This window comes from Stomoxys calcitrans, chromosome 1, assembly GCF_963082655.1.
Source record: "Stomoxys calcitrans chromosome 1, idStoCalc2.1, whole genome shotgun sequence".
NCBI classification, from domain to species: domain Eukaryota; kingdom Metazoa; phylum Arthropoda; class Insecta; order Diptera; family Muscidae; genus Stomoxys; species Stomoxys calcitrans.
This window is the reverse complement of record NC_081552.1, coordinates 9,857,550-9,873,714: the sequence shown is the minus strand read 5'-3', so window position 1 is coordinate 9,873,714 and position 16,165 is coordinate 9,857,550. Positions and strand designations below refer to the sequence as shown.

General features: G+C 36.2%; 1 protein-coding gene and 1 pseudogene across 1 annotated transcript in view; one reads left to right on the top strand and one right to left on the bottom strand.

The window, feature by feature from the left end:
- Nucleotides 1-13,042, top strand: part of LOC106091662 (uncharacterized) — a 35,076-nt pseudogene extending 22,034 nt beyond the window's left edge.
- The window catches only part of LOC106090474 (hemicentin-1), a 1,337,150-nt gene that overhangs the window by 1,264,045 nt on the left and 56,940 nt on the right, over nucleotides 1-16,165 (bottom strand). The gene's annotated exons all lie outside the window — the stretch shown is intronic.

The following is a 16,165-nucleotide window of genomic DNA, read 5'->3' as shown; positions in this document are numbered from 1 at the left end:
TATATTTGACGAGTAGAATATTTTTTTGAAATTCGTACATGTTGGTACTAAAACGCACAAAATGGTATCTTCTTTACGGATTTCGCTGAAACTCTAAATTTTGGGATACAGGTACACTTGAACAATATTTATTGGACGATTGGAAGAGTTTTTATGAAATTCGTACATTTAGGTACCAAACTCTTAAAATTAGGATACAGTTACTCCTTGTGGTGTATGTCGGTTGACTTAAATATTTTTTGATGTTTGTGCAGTTAGGCACTATAACGAACAAAATTGCACCTCTTTGCAAACTGAGCTACAGCTCTGAAATTTTACATACAGTTACACCTTGGCAGTATCCACCGGGCGACGAAAAGTATATTTAGGTACAAAAACGAAAACAATTTTATTATACCCTTCACCATAGCTATTGAGGCGACTCAAAAAGTAATTGCGGATTTTTTAAAAGAAAATAAATGAATTTTTAATAAAACTTAGAATAACCTTTAATCAAATATATAATTACCATTTTGTTCGATAACCTTTTGCCATCTTCCTGGCAGACATAAAGTATGCAATTTTCACCGGATTTTTGATGAAAGGTGGTTTACATATATACCCGAGGTGGTGGGTACCCAAAGTTCGGCACGGTCGAACTTAACGCCTTTTTACTTGTTTTAATTGAATATGCAATTTTTTTAATTGATATTTTATTCAATCACCTTTTTCAAAAACTATGATTGACATTATCAAATTTTGTGATTGAAGCAGTTTCAATTACAACTGCACAATTGTATAAAAAACAAGTTAACGCATGCCCTCCACCATTTGTCCATCCATTTTTAAACATTTTAGCAAGTCGTTTGGCTGTTGTGGTTACCCCATTCTCTCAACGCCATCAGGGTTACTATAATTAACGAAATTACAAAAGGTAACAGAGAAACTGCCTTTTTTTATTTTATTGTTGTCATTGAATTAAGAAGCTTCCTTATCTGCGTGTATGTAAGTCTTAGTACTGCTGCAAAAGCTGTTCTTGGCTGCTGTCTCTTCCTCACTCTTCACTACTGGTTCTGGTTTTGATGGTATCATTCAAAACCAAATAGAGTTGTTTTAACTTTTCCTTTGGGAAAGAAAATTAGATTTTCAAGTATTCTCTTTGTCTATACTCTGTCTCTGCCACAGTGTGGGTAATCTAATAGGATCATATTTTTGTTTGTTGGATACCTGCTACAGCAGGGGCTTTTTTGAAATTTGCTAGACGAGTTCTTGCATAATGGTTTTCCTTCTTTCAAATTAAGTGATATACCACATTGTCATTATCCTTATCATCATCATCAGCATACTTTGGTTAAGGGAAAGGAGTTGTGGAAAGAGAGCAAAAGAATTACATTTTTGTTTGTAACTAGTCACAAAAAGGAGTTAACCTAAGAAGAGCTTAGTTAATAAAGAAATACTTTGCATACTTTTGGATTGCTAGAAAGAATTAGATGTCATTAAATGATGCAAAAAATTTTGCAAAATACTAATTGCTGCATTTTATAGTAGGAAGGCTATGTCCTTAATGGAAAAAATTAATTTTAAATTATTAAATGAAATTTAAGGTTTTAGAAATAAGTTGTTAACTTTAGAAATCTTGAGAAATAAAATTCAATGAACAGTCGAAATTTAATTTAACCAACTCCCTATAATGAGTTGTTCCCTATAGCGAATAACAATTAAATGTTCGGCCGGGATGAATCTTGGGAAACCACCACCATGGGTTCTGGTAAAAATTTATACAAAATAAGTTTAGTTGAAGGACATAATTTTATTCTACAAATCTAAACTTATATCAAACCAGCAAAAATTAAAGCTTCTAGGAACCGAACAAGGATGACGGAGGTTTTGATGGACCGGTTTACATGGGAGCTATATCAGGTTATATACTGATTTGGACAGTACTTGGTACAGTTGTAGAAAGTCATAACAAAACACTACATGCTCAATTTTAGAAAAAATCGAACAAAAATGTTGGCTTGGAAGGGCTCAGAAAGGTTTATTTTGGAGTTATATTAGGTTATAAACCGATTCGGACCGTACTTAGCACAGTGGGTGAAAGTCATAACAGAACACTACATTTCAAAATGTCAGCCAAATCGGATAAAAAAATGCGGCTTCCAGTGGCCCAAAAAGTCAAATCGAGAGATCTGTTTATTTGGGAGCTATATCTAAATCTGAACCCATGGCCCATCTGCAATCCCCAACGACCTAAATCATTATTGAGTACCTGTGCTAAATTTCAAGCGGCTAGCTTTACGCGTTCGATCGCCATCGTGATTTCGACAGACGGACGGACATTGCTTGATCGACTCAAAACGTTGAGACGATCAAGAATATATATACTTTATGTGGTCTTAGACCAATATTTCGTGGTGTTACAAACGGAATGACTAGATTAGTTTACCCCCATTCTATGGTGGGCATAAAAATGCAGGCCATCGTAGCGCACATGCCCGCCAATTACGCTGAACGAATGTGTTCGAGCTGGCGACATTTCTGGGGTACTTTATCACTTGCTATGGCAGCCATGTAAAAACTTCTCCCCAAAGAGTTGTTGCACTGCGACAACCCGCACAGTGTTGCCTCTTATACATTCGTTAGACAAAAATAGTTAAAGTTAACATAGGCTCCAAAATTTTGCATAGTTGTATATTTGAGTGTAATGTGGACATGAGGACAATTATTTCACGATTTTCTGATGCTATTGAAAATTCGTTACGTAAATCTACAAAAAAAAGTAAAATATCACTCTGGATTAACGAAACTTACAAAACAGTAAGTTTCATTCTGCTCAAGTTCCCTACTGGAATTATTTAAGAACATTATCTTCACATATAAGTCGTTTTGAGTTAATGGTAACAACACATAATGAAGTGTTTTACATCATAAGAGCTTTGAGTTAATTGGAATAACACATAATGATGTGTTTGTCATCATAAGAGGTCTGGGCGATAGTAAGAGTAGACGAAACAATGGAATATCAACCAAAGCTGTTGTGTCCTTAAGTCCTTATTTAGCAAATGCTTTCAATTATACGGTTAATATGTCGTTATACCCGAGTCTTATTTAGCAAAGCAAAGGAATGCTAGCTCATTTGATCAGTATAGATCGATATCAGTACTGCCAGTTTTTGAAAAAATTATGCATTCCCAAATTGCAGATTATCTGGAAAATAATCACATATTATTTGAAAATCAGTATGGATTTAGGAGCAGAAGGACAGAAAGGGCTGTAATTAACGTCATTAATTATATTTGCGATGGTCTTGATCGTGACTATTCTGGACTAGCTGTAATTTTATATGACTTCTCTAAAGCATTTGATCTTGTAGATCATTCGATATTGTGTGAGAAATTGAATCTATATGGAATTTGCAGTAAAGAGCTTCAGTTATTCAGAAGCTACTTAAAAAATCGAAGACAATATGATTGTATAAATAGAGTCAGTAGCGTTGATTGTGGGGTACCTCAAGGTAGTATCTTGGGTCCGCTACTTTTTATAATATATTTGAATGACATCAATAAGCTACAGTTATCAGGAAGACTATTTATGTATCCAGACGATCTTCGCATCCTTTACCCATAAAAGCATGAAATTATGTTGAAGGTAAATGCAGAAAGAGGTGCTGAGCTCATTGTTGAATATGCAATTTACAAGAAAATTTAAATTGGAAACTCCATATTGATTACTTAAAATCAAAAAAACACCTCCTATTGGCATATTGTATAAAATGAAAAACAAAATTTACAAATGTTGTAAAAACATTGTACTTTAATGCTTAATTCAAAAGCAATTTAAAGTACTATAAACTACTCCGTTTATATGCATATATAATGGAATCAAGATTTGAAATCATTACAAAATTCTACAGAATAGGGCGTTAAAAATTATAAATAACTTGTCAAACACATTTCCTGCTATTGAATTGTACAGAGACGTTGGAAACAATATCTTACCCATACATGCAATATATAAATTTCAATTACTTCAATACATGTACAAAGTCGTACACAATATTGGCCATCATAGCATATCATTGAGACATTTGCAACACACTCCAACAGGAGAAACCATTCAAATCTATTTGTAGCTAGATGTCGTTAAGAGCTGCCAAAACAGAGAATAGAGCATATTGGTTGTATTGAATATAACAATTTACCAACTCTAGTTTTTTAAAACAAACCTTACAGATTTCTTAGTTCAAAACATAGAAATGCTTCTTATATAATATTCCAAATATTTACGTCAACTGCCTATTTATAACTTGTCGAATTTATTTTACAGTTACAATTTAAATTACTTTCAAAACATAACATTGAATTATTACATTACACATTTGTATAAACCGTTGCCAGATAACCTCTAAAATGCCTTTGAGGCGCCGAGGTATTATACCCACCACCGAAGGATGGGGCTATATTCATTTTGTCATTCCGTTTGCAACACATCAAAATATCCATTTCCGACCCTATAAAGTATATATTGGGTTGCCCAAAAAGTAAATGCGGATTTTTCATATAGTCGGCGTTGACAAATTTTTTCACAGCTTGTGACTCTGTAATTGCATTCTTTCTTCTGTCAGTTATCAGCTGTTACTTTTAGCTTGCTTTAGAAAAAAAGTGTAAAAAAGTATATTTGATTAAAGTTCATTCTAAGTTTTATTAAAAATGCATTTACTTTCTTTTAAAAAATCCGCAAATTTTTTGTCCATAAGCAGGTTAAGTTCGAAGATGGGCTATATCGGACTATATCGTGATATGGCCCCCATGTAAACCAATCCGCCGATTAAGGGTCTTAGGCCAATAAAAGCCACATTTATTATTCGATTTTGGTGAAATTTGGGACAGTGAGTTGAGTTACGGTTTCGATGTTCTTCCATTTGGCCCAGAGCGGTCCAGATTTGAATATAGCTGCCATATAGACCGATCTATCGATATAAGGTTTTGGGCTCATAATAGGCGCTTTAATGTCCGATGTCGCCGAAATTTGGGACAGTGAGTTGCGTTAGGCTCTTCAACAACATCTTGCAATTCGACTCAGATCGGTGCAGATTTGGATATATAGCTGTCATATAGACCGATCTCTCTATATAAGGTTTTGGACCCATAAAAAGCGCATTTATTGTTCGATTTCGCCGAAATTTGGAACAGTGAGTTGTGTTAGGCCCTACGACAGCCTTCTTCAATTTGGATATAGCTGTCATATAGACCGATCTCTCGATTTAAACTCTTGGCCCCATAAAAAGCACATTCATAATCTGATTACGCTGAAATTTGGGACAGTGGCTTTTCCACTTGCATGTCTTATATCATTCAAATTGGTCTATATTCGGATATGGCTACCAAAACGAGGAGGCCACCCTAGGCAGAGGTTAGCATGTCCGCCTATGATGCTGACGCCTGGGTTCGAATCCTGGCGAGACCATCAAAAAAAATTTTCAGCGGTGGTTTTCCCCTACTAATGCTGCCAACATTTGTGAGGTACTATGCCATGTAAAACTTCTTTCCAAAGAGGTGTCGCACTGTGGCACGCCGTTCGGATCTACTATGAAAAGGAGGCCCCAATATTTTGTTGTACAGAATTGAACAATGACTTGTAGTTATTAGACCTCTCAATATCCATGTCAAATTTGGTCCAAATCGTTTTTACCAAAAAGACCAATATTTTGTTCTACAGAATTGAACAATGACTTGTACTTATTAGACCTCTCATGATTGGTCCAAATCGGACCATATTTCGATAAAGCTGCTATCGGGACACAAATTATGGATTTTTCATCCGATATGACGAAATGATGTGATTTACATATATAACCGAGGTGGTCGGATCCAAAGTTCGGCCCGAGCGAACTTAACGCCTTTTACTTGTTTCCCATATACAGTGTAAGTTCGAAGATGGGCTATATGGACTATACCTTGAAATAGCCTCCATATATACTGATCTCCAGATAAATGGTTTAGGCCCATAAACGCCGCATTTATTGCCCGATTTAGTTGAAATTCGGTCACTCATCATTCATGCCAAGTATAGTACACATCGATTAATATCTTGCGGCCATAAAAGTCGTATTTTTATTCAATTGCACCGAAATGCGACGCAGTAAGTTGTTTAAGTATTCTCATTATCAAATATGGTAAACATCGGACAATATTTTGGTATAGTCCCCATTTATATCAATCTCCCGATAAAAGATCTAGGGTCCGTAGAATCCGCATTTATTACCCGATTTCGCAGATATTCGGCACTGAGAGCTGTGGCATGCCTTTTGTCGTCATTGCAGAATATGGTTCAGATCGGAAAATAACTTAGCCCCCATATAGACGTATCTCCCGATGTCAGGTCTGAGGCTCGTCGAATCCGCATTTTATTACCCGATTTCGCTGAAATTCAACACAGAGCTGTGATAGGCCTTTCGTCGTCATTACAGAGAATGGTTCTGAACGGACCATGTTTGGATATAGCTGTCATATACGCCGATCTCTCAATGTATGGTCTTTCAGCCATAAATGGCTTACTTTTTATTCGATTTTGCGTAATTTTGGAACAAAGTGTTGCTTTAGATTCTCGACGTTCGTGCTGGGTTTAGAAAAGATCGAACCACAATTCTATATAGCTGCTACGGATTCAAAAATGATTCATTTTCACCGGATTATATCGAAATGTGGCTAATATATATAACATAAAAAATTCTACACCTTTATGTGTTTCTCTTAACATCATACGAAAGACAATAACATAAAGCATAATTTTAGGCCCGTGTTTGTTAAATTTGTACAGTATACATTCCCTTTACCATCCGAGGTAAAGTATTAATCGTCTACAATATTAAACGTTTCAAATGCACCATAATACAATTACCAAATGAACTGGCCAAATGGACTAAATTATTGCCCTAGACATAGACTTCGTCATTTTAAAAGCATTCAAATTGTGTTGAGTGGGCCTACTCATTGCGACTGGTAGCCTACAGGCTGAGTGACAGACCGTGTGTCTGCGTGTCTGTGTATTGCTATTTCGTACATAATACTCTTACAGATATTTAAATTATTCAATGAATATTTGATGACAATTAAATGACAATCTTGTGCGCTTGCTGCTATGGGTCGATGCCATCGAACTGATGTTTGCTGGCCACAGTCAATACAAGCACTCAACGGCAGCTGACTCTTTTTGTTGTTACCAATGAATGTTAATAGGGTGCTGTGACGTTGTATCCTTGTGTGTATGTAGGTGTATGTGTTTAATGTAATTTTGCTATAGAATTTATTTGCCTTTCATTAATTCATTGTTCTTTTTGGGCCTTATTTTCATAGTAGTATCGAATAAATACATTCTGCGAACAAGACAAAGTAATTGTGGTGTTTTGATTGTTTGCCTTTAAGCTCTTTTTCCAATGCATTTCAATAATTAATTAAATATTTATGACTCAAGCAAAAAATGTATCAATATTTATGCATATCTCTTTCTATCGCTGTGTTTGAAAGATAATTTTGATCTCTCATGTTTTTTCTTTTTTGTTTAAATATATACACTTTGGAATTTATGGGCCAACATAAATTTCATTAATTCCATGTGGTGGCTGTTGCCACGTCTGACGTCATGAAAATAATAATTTGTATGTTTATTTAGAACGTCTCTGTTTTTTCTATCAAATATCACATCGATTTATGTTAATTAGGGCGATAGCCAATTTCAAATTACCTCTGGTACTCAGCATGGTGTGAGCTCAGTCGTTAAGTGTGCGTGTCTGCATTTTTGATTTGCATAATGCATTTAACAATACGGCCAAAGTGATGACAGTAAACGGAAATCCTAGTGTTTACTCAATTTCACTGCTGTACCAGCACTCCACTCATTCCATTGTTTGCTTGTTTACTTATTTGTTGGTTGTTATTTATTTTGAAAGTTGCAGTTATAAATCAATGTATAGCAATTAAATGCATTTCATTTAAATCAATAATAAAAGGCTTAATTGCAATGGCTGCAAGTATGAAATGCATTTGGAATAATTGCCTCACAGCTTAATAGTTATGCCAAAACTGTTTTTTTTTTTTTTTTTTTTTTTTTGTTTACATTACAGTGATTTGTAATGCCCTTAGGATGTTGAAGGGTAAAAGCTTAAATGTTATTACATATATTGTTGTTTTAAAAGGGCTGTTGTAGTAATGGCAATTCTACTATATTTCATTCCATGCCCTAAAAATAAACAAGTAAAAGCGTGCTAAGTTCGGCCGGGCCGAATCTTGGGAACCCACCACCATGGATTCTGCTAAAAATGTATACAAAATAAATTTAAATGAAGGGCATAATTCTATTCTACACACAAAACTTTTGTAAAACCAGCAAACATTAAAGCTTCAAGGAACCGAACAAGGTTGATCGAGAGACCGATTTACATGGGAGCAATATCAAGTTATAAACACCTTTGGACCGTATTTGACACAGTTATTGAAAGTCGTAACAGAACACAGAATGCAAAATTTCAGCCGAATCGGACAAAAATTGCGGCTTGTTAGAGCTCAAGAAGTCAAATAGCTGTTTATATACGAGCTGAATCAGATTATAGACCGATTTGGACAGTACTTGGAACAGTTGTTGAATATCATAATAGAACACTGCATGCATAATTTCGGACAAAAATTGAGGCTTCCGGGGGCTCAAGAAGTCAAATCGGAAGATCGGTTTATATGGGAGCTTCATCAGGTTATAGGCCGATTTGAACCGAACTATATGAAATCTTTACAAATGGAAAGTATTTATTTTTAATTTTTATACCCACCACCATAGGATAGAGGGTATTAGTCATTCATTCATCATTATAATTATCATTATTATTTATCATTAGTCATTCCGATGGCAACACATCGATGTATCAATTTCCGACTCTACAAAGTAAATATATTTCGGATCGTCGTAAAATTCTAAGAAGATTTAACGATGCCTGTGTGTCTGTCTATCCGTCTGTTGTAACCACTCTACAGTCTTCAAAAAATGAGATATTCCGCTGAAATTTGGCACAAATATATATTTCTGATGCACGCTGATTAAGTTCTTGAACTGGGCAAATCGGACCATATTTGGATATAGATGCTACATAGACCGATCTGCCGATAAAGGGTCTGAATCCCATAAAAGCTTTTTTTAGCCGATTTCGCTGACATTTGAAACAATGAGTACTTGTAGGCCTCCCGACATCTGACCCAAATATGGTTCCGACCGGATTTTATTGCCATATAGCTGCCATATAGACCGGTATGCCGATATAGGGTCTGAAGCTCATAAAAAATTTATTTATTACGCGATTTTGCTAAAATTTTTAACCATGAGTTATTCTAAGCTTCCCGACATTTGATTTAAAAATGATCTAGATAGGATTATATTTGGATATAGCTTCCATATAAACCGATCTCCCGATAAAGGGTCTGAAGCCCATAAATGCTTTATTTATTATCCGATTTTGCTGAAATTTGAAACAGTGATTATTTTTAGACCTTCCGACACCTGACTTCAATATTCTTCACATCGTCCTAATTTTAGATATAGCTGCCATATAGACTGATATCCCGGTAAAAATTCTTAAGCCCAAAAAAAAGCTTTATTTTTTATCAGATTTCGCTGAAATTTAAAACAGTGAGTAATTTCAGGCCTCCCAATATCCGGCTCAAATATGGCTTAGATCGGACTATATATATTTAGAGAAATCTCATATAGACCGATATGCCGATTACGGGTCTGACGTCCATAAAAGCTTTAATTATAACCGGATTTCACTTTATGCTTACATAAAGAAAAATATTAATTTGGGGGGAAAAAATATGTAGTATTTAGCCGAAATTCGGGACAGTGAGTTGCGTTAGACTCTTTAAAAACTTTCTGCAATTTGGCCCAGATCGGTCAAGATTTGGATATAGCTGCCATATAGACCGATCTCTCGATTTAAGGTTTTGGACCCATAAAAAGCGCATTAATTGCCATTAATTGTCAGGCTTTTCGACATCCGTGTCGTATATGGTTCAGATCGGTCTATATTTGGATATGGTACCAATATTTTGTTTTACAAAATTGAACATTGACTTGTACTTATTAGACCTCTCAATATCCGTGTTGAATTTGGTCCAAATCGGACCATATTTCGATAAAGCTGCCATGGGGGCATAAATTATAATTTTTCACCGGATTATAGCGAAAGGTTGTTTACTTATATACCGAAGGTGGTGGGTATCCAAAGTTCGGGCCGGCCGAACTTAACGCCTTTTTACTTGTTATCCCCTTTATCATAGGATGGGGGTATACTAATTTCGTCATTCTGTTTGTAACTACTCGAAATATTAGTCGAAATAAAGTATATATATTCTTGATCGTCGCGACATTTTATGTCGATCTAGCCATGTCTGTCCGTCTGTCGGTCCGCCCGTCGTTCCGTCTGTCTGTCGAAAGCACGCTAACTTCCGAAGGAGTAAAGTTAGCCGCTTGAAATTTTGCATAAATACTTCTTATTAGTGTAGGTCGGTTGGTATTGTAAATAGGCCATATCGGTCCATGTTTTGATGTAGCTGCCATATAAACCGATCTTGGGTCTTGACTTCTTAAGCCTCTAGAAGGCGCATATCTAATCCGATTGGAAAGAAATTTTGCACGACGTGTTTTGTTATGATATCCAACAATTGTGCCAAGAATGTTTCAAATCGGTCCATGACCTGGTATAGCTGCCATATAAACCGATCTGGGGTCTTGACTTTTTGAGCCTCTAGAGTGTGCAATTCTTATCCGATTGGAATGCAATTTTGCACGACGTGTTTTGTTATGATATCCAACAATTGTGCCAAGTATGGTTCATAATCTTGTATAGCTGTCATATAAACCGATCTTGGATCTTGACTTTTTGATCCTGTAGAGGGCGTAATTCTTATCCGAGCAAATCTTTTCTTATATCCTTTTTGCCTAAGAAGAGATGCCGGGAAAAGAACTCGACAAATGCGATCCATGGTGGAGGGTATATAAGATTCGGCCCGGCCGAACTTAGCACGTTTTTACTTGTTACTTGCTACTTCTTTCTTCTTATCTTGTGCGTTAATTTCGTTTTTCTGTCCTTTTTTTGCTGTCTGGTCTTTTTTCTCCTTTTTCGTTTTCATCTCTTCTATCTTCTTTTAGAGCGAACACAGCGGACCTAAGGTCTCCTAGTGAAAGGGCTAGCAACAGAAGTCACTAGTCAGGTGCCTTCTAACTTAAGCATTATTTTGTACACTATAGAGATTGTGTTTGACATTCGATGGTGTAAAACTATCTGGTAAGCATTTGGCCAAATACTTCCATTTTATATCATTTAAAATGTTGATTAAGTTGTTTTATTTTCCGTTTTTCTATTTTGAGCCTCTAAAATTCACCATTATTCTATTTGCATAAAGTTTTGTTCGTGGAGTTCACATGCTATCGTGAAAAATAATATCTGGGAAGGTCCAGACCAAACCGATCCTCGGTTTGACTTCTAAGAGGCTAAAATCGAATATGGGAAGAACATGGTTCAAAGAAATCCACAAATAAATCTATCTAAGCTCATTGTACTCGTAGAAGACTCATTGTTCACTTTTTTTATACCCACCATAAATTGGTGTTATACTAATCTAGCCATTCTTTTTGTAACACCTCGAAATATTGATTTGGGTACTGATAAAATATATATATATATTCTGGATCGTCTCGACATTCTGATTGGATTTAGCCAAGTCCGTCCGTCCGTCTGTCGAAATCACGATAGCGGCCGAACACATAAAGTTAGCCAATTAAAATTTTTGCACAGATACTAAATAATGATGTAGGTCGATGGGAATTGAAAATGGCCATATCGGTTCAGATGTAGTTATAGCTCCCATATAAACTGATCTCCCATTTTGACTTCTTGAGCCCCTGTAAGCCGCATTTTTTTTCGATTTGGCTGAAATTTTTTGCACGTAGTGTTCTTTTATTACTTCAAACAACTGTGCCAAGTACCGTCCAAACCGGTCTATAACCTGATATAGCTTCCATATAGTGTTCTGTGATGACTCTCAATAACTGTGCCATGTACGGTCTAAATCGGTCTATAGCCAGATATAGCTCCCATTGTTTAGCAGAATCCATGGTGGTGGGATCCCAAGATTCGGCCCGGCCGAACTTAGCACGCTTTTACCTGTTATATGCTTGACTTGGCACTTGGCAAAACAAAATTGATATATTGCTTTTCTTTTGATCATGTGAAACAAATTTTTGACCTTTTGTCCTACTTCAAGTCATTTTCGCATCAATCCATTGTTTAAATAAAGGTCAGGTCTTAATCTAGTGGATTTATATCAAACGATTCCCAAGCATATAACCTTCTGTGTTATTTTATTTTTTTCATTTTTTGTTTTTTGGCCGTCCGAACTGGTGATTATTTTGTGTACCATAAAAGCATCACATCTAGTCTGCAATTAATTGTCTTGTTTTTTGTCGAAGTCGCGGCAGCAGTAGCAGCAGCACTATGTGTGAGCTTTGTAGGCGTGGGAGGTCAATTTCAAAAGCAAAACGGAAAACATGCACACACACTTACAAAAAAGCAAAAAAGTTTAAAAATAAAAACACAAGCAAGGAACCGAGAACAAAACGTTGGGAAAACAACGCCTCCAATTATCAATATCGTTTTTGTAAACAACAACGAAAAACTAAACAATTTTTCACTAAACTTTGGCCAACAAACAGCAAAACAATGCTTTTGTTTAACAAATTGCTGAAAGAAGGACTAACAGCAACAATACTAACCTAGCCTAGGACAGCAGACCCAACCAAGTCAGCAGTGACATAAAAAAGGCAGCGTTGCATTGAATTATATTTGCCGAGGTAAACAATATGGCCACATTGGCAAATGCATACAATTGCATGTTAAGGTTCCATAAGCAAACAACTAACACAACCACGCAACTTCCAAACTGCTAAGGCAAAGGATATTCAAATTACAGCAATAGCAACAAACAATGGTGAAACTTTGGCTAACAAAAGCAGCAACTAAGTTGAAGTGTAGTGGGCAACATTGCTAAATTGCTACGCTACTTTTGTAGTAACAGCAAAAAACCTCGCTTTACCAAAAACACGCAACCATTTTGGCCTTATACTAAGTTGGAGCTTTTGTATCTGTCAGTTATCCAAAAGGTATTGAACTCAGCTACAAATGCCCATAATTGTTGTTAAACGCCCCTAGAATTCCCAGAGATACGCCTAGAATTCTTGTTGAAATGATTTTTTTTTTCGGTTTTAACCACTTCCAGTATGCCATTTAATGACGCCATGAAAACCCAAATTCCTCCCCACACATTTTAGCGGTGGGTGCTATTCGCAGAATATACATTCATTCACCATCTAACCCATTATCAATGTAATCGATATAGAAATTTGCAAATATCCAAGTTATTGTTTTTTTCTGTTGTTTTGTACGGGTGGCAGTGGAAACTTTTATTATTTATTTGTTGCAGTTTGTACAACATATGCTGCCACACACGCCCTTAGCTAAAGTTGCTTTGTGTTGTTGGATAGATAGAGTAAGCGAACGTTCACATCTACAAGTATGCCAATAGAAAAATGTTGTCAACAACATGCAATTGTTGTAAGTCAATAATAACAATAATAATCACATTCGGCTACAGAGAAATTGTCGTGTCAATTGGAATTTGATTGAATGAAATTTAAAAAGAAAATGAAAACTATAATTTGTTATAAATTGAAACGGTTGATTGTATGTGTGTGTGAGCAAAATAAGAAGACAAGGAATTGCATGAAATTGCATAGCGCCTAAAAATATGAGCCGGGGGGAGCCGACCACCTAATTTGTATACCCACCACCATAGGATAGGGTTATACTAATCTAGTCATTCTGTTTGTAACACCTCGAAATATTCGTCTCGACATCCTGAGTCGATTTAGCCATGTCCGTCCGTCTATCGAAATCACGATAGCGGTCGAACGCGTGAAATTTTGCACTCACACTTAATATTGATGTAGGTCGTTGGGGATTGCAAATGGGCCATATCGGTTCAGATTTGGATATAGCTCCCATATAAACAGATCTCCCAACTTGATGTCTTTAGCCCTGGAAACCACAAATTTCATCCGATTTGGCTGAAAATTTGCACATAGTGTTCTGTTTTGACTTACAACAACTGTGTCGAGTAAGATCCAAATCGGTCTATAACCTAATATAGCTCCCGATTTGACTTATTGAGCCCTTAAAACCCGCAATTTTTGTCCAATTTAGCTAAAATTTTGCACTTAGTGTTTTTTATGACTTGCAACATCTGTGCTAAGTACGGTTCAAATCGGTCTATAACCTGATATAGCTCCCATATAAACCGATTTAACTTCTTAATTCCTTACAAGCCGCAATTTCAGTTTCAGTCTATAACCTGATATTGCTCCCATGTAAACCGGTCTCTCGATTATCCTTATTCGGTTCCTAGAAGCTTTAATTTTTGCTGGTTTGAAAGAGTTTGGTATGTAGAATAAAATTATGCCCTTCAACAAAATTTAGTTTGTATAAATTTCAGTTTCAGTCTATAACTATTCAGTCTATAACCTTATATTGCTCCCATGTAAACCAGTCTCTCGATTATCCTTATTCGGTTCCTAGAAGCTTTAATTATTGCTGGTTTGACAGTGTTTGGTATGTAGAATAAAATTATGCCCTTCAACAAAATTTAGTTTGTATAAATTTTTAGCAGAATTCATGATGGTGGGTTCCAGACATTCAGCCCGGCCAAACTTAGCACGCTTTTACTTATTTAACTTTCCCACCAAAGACAGTGTTTTAGGTAGTTTAAATACTGATCTTTGCCATAGATATAAATACAAAAGCCACATGTCATGCAAGTCAATCTCTTGCATTTTGGCTAAAAAAAAGTTGGATATCATCTCACGACAGCGCTCACCATTCACAGTTACGTTACGATTCGCATCATCTTTGAAGAAGTACGGTCCAATGATGCCATCAGCATATAAACCGCACCAAACTGTGACTTTTTCTGGATGCATTGATAGCTCTTGCGGTGCCTCTGTCTGATCTTCACTCCAAAATAGACAACTCTGCTTATTTACGTACCCATTAAACCAAAAATAATCTCTGTCGCTCAATGGAAGAAGCGCGCGATGAATTTTCCTAATAGAACACGCATTTGGATAATAAAACTCAATAATTTGCAAGCGTTGTTTGTTTGTACGACGATTCATGGTTAAATTATAGACCAAACTGAAGATGTTTAACAGTGAAACAAAACACGAAACGTGCGTGAGCTGTTTAAACCTGTGTTGCCAAAAAGATAACAGCTAAAAAATCGCCCTTATGACCGATTCAGACCTTATTAGGCACGCATGTTAATGGTCATAGGAGAAGTCATTGTACAAAATTTCAGCCAAATCGGTTAAGGATTGCGCCCTCTATGGGGTCAAGAAATATAACTGAAGAAAATTTTATATGGGAGCTATTTCGTGTTATGAGCCGATTTGGATCATACTTAGCATATTTGTTAGAAGTCCACACAAAAGACTTCATCTAACATTTTTGCCAAATCGGATAATAACTGCGCTCTCTAGAGGCTCAAAAAATCATGATCCGAAATCGGTTTATATGACAGCTATAACAATTTACGAACTGATTTTGTCTATACTTGGTATAGTTGTTGGAAGTCATAACAAACCTCTCATACAAAATTTCAGCCAAATCAGGTCAGAACTCCGCTGTCTAGAGGCTAAGGAGTCAAGATCCGAGATCGGTTTATATGGCATGTATATCAAAACATGGACCGATATGGCCCATTTGCAATCCCAACCGACCTACACTGATAGGAAGTATGTGTGCACAATATCAAGCTCCCAGCTTTACAGACAGACAGACGGACGGACATGGCTAGATCGACTTAAAATGTCATAACAATCAGGAATATGTATATACTCACAGATGAATATCATATTTCGATGTGTTTCAAAAATTTGGTATCTAAATTTTTGGTGGGTCCGCTCCATCTCCAAAAGCCACTAAATGGAAATACAGACCTATCAGTATGGGCCTCAAATGGAAGGTATTTGAAAAAAAAAAAACAGAATCTGGTGTCCAATTTCGGGACGCTCCACCCTCAAAGTTCCCCCA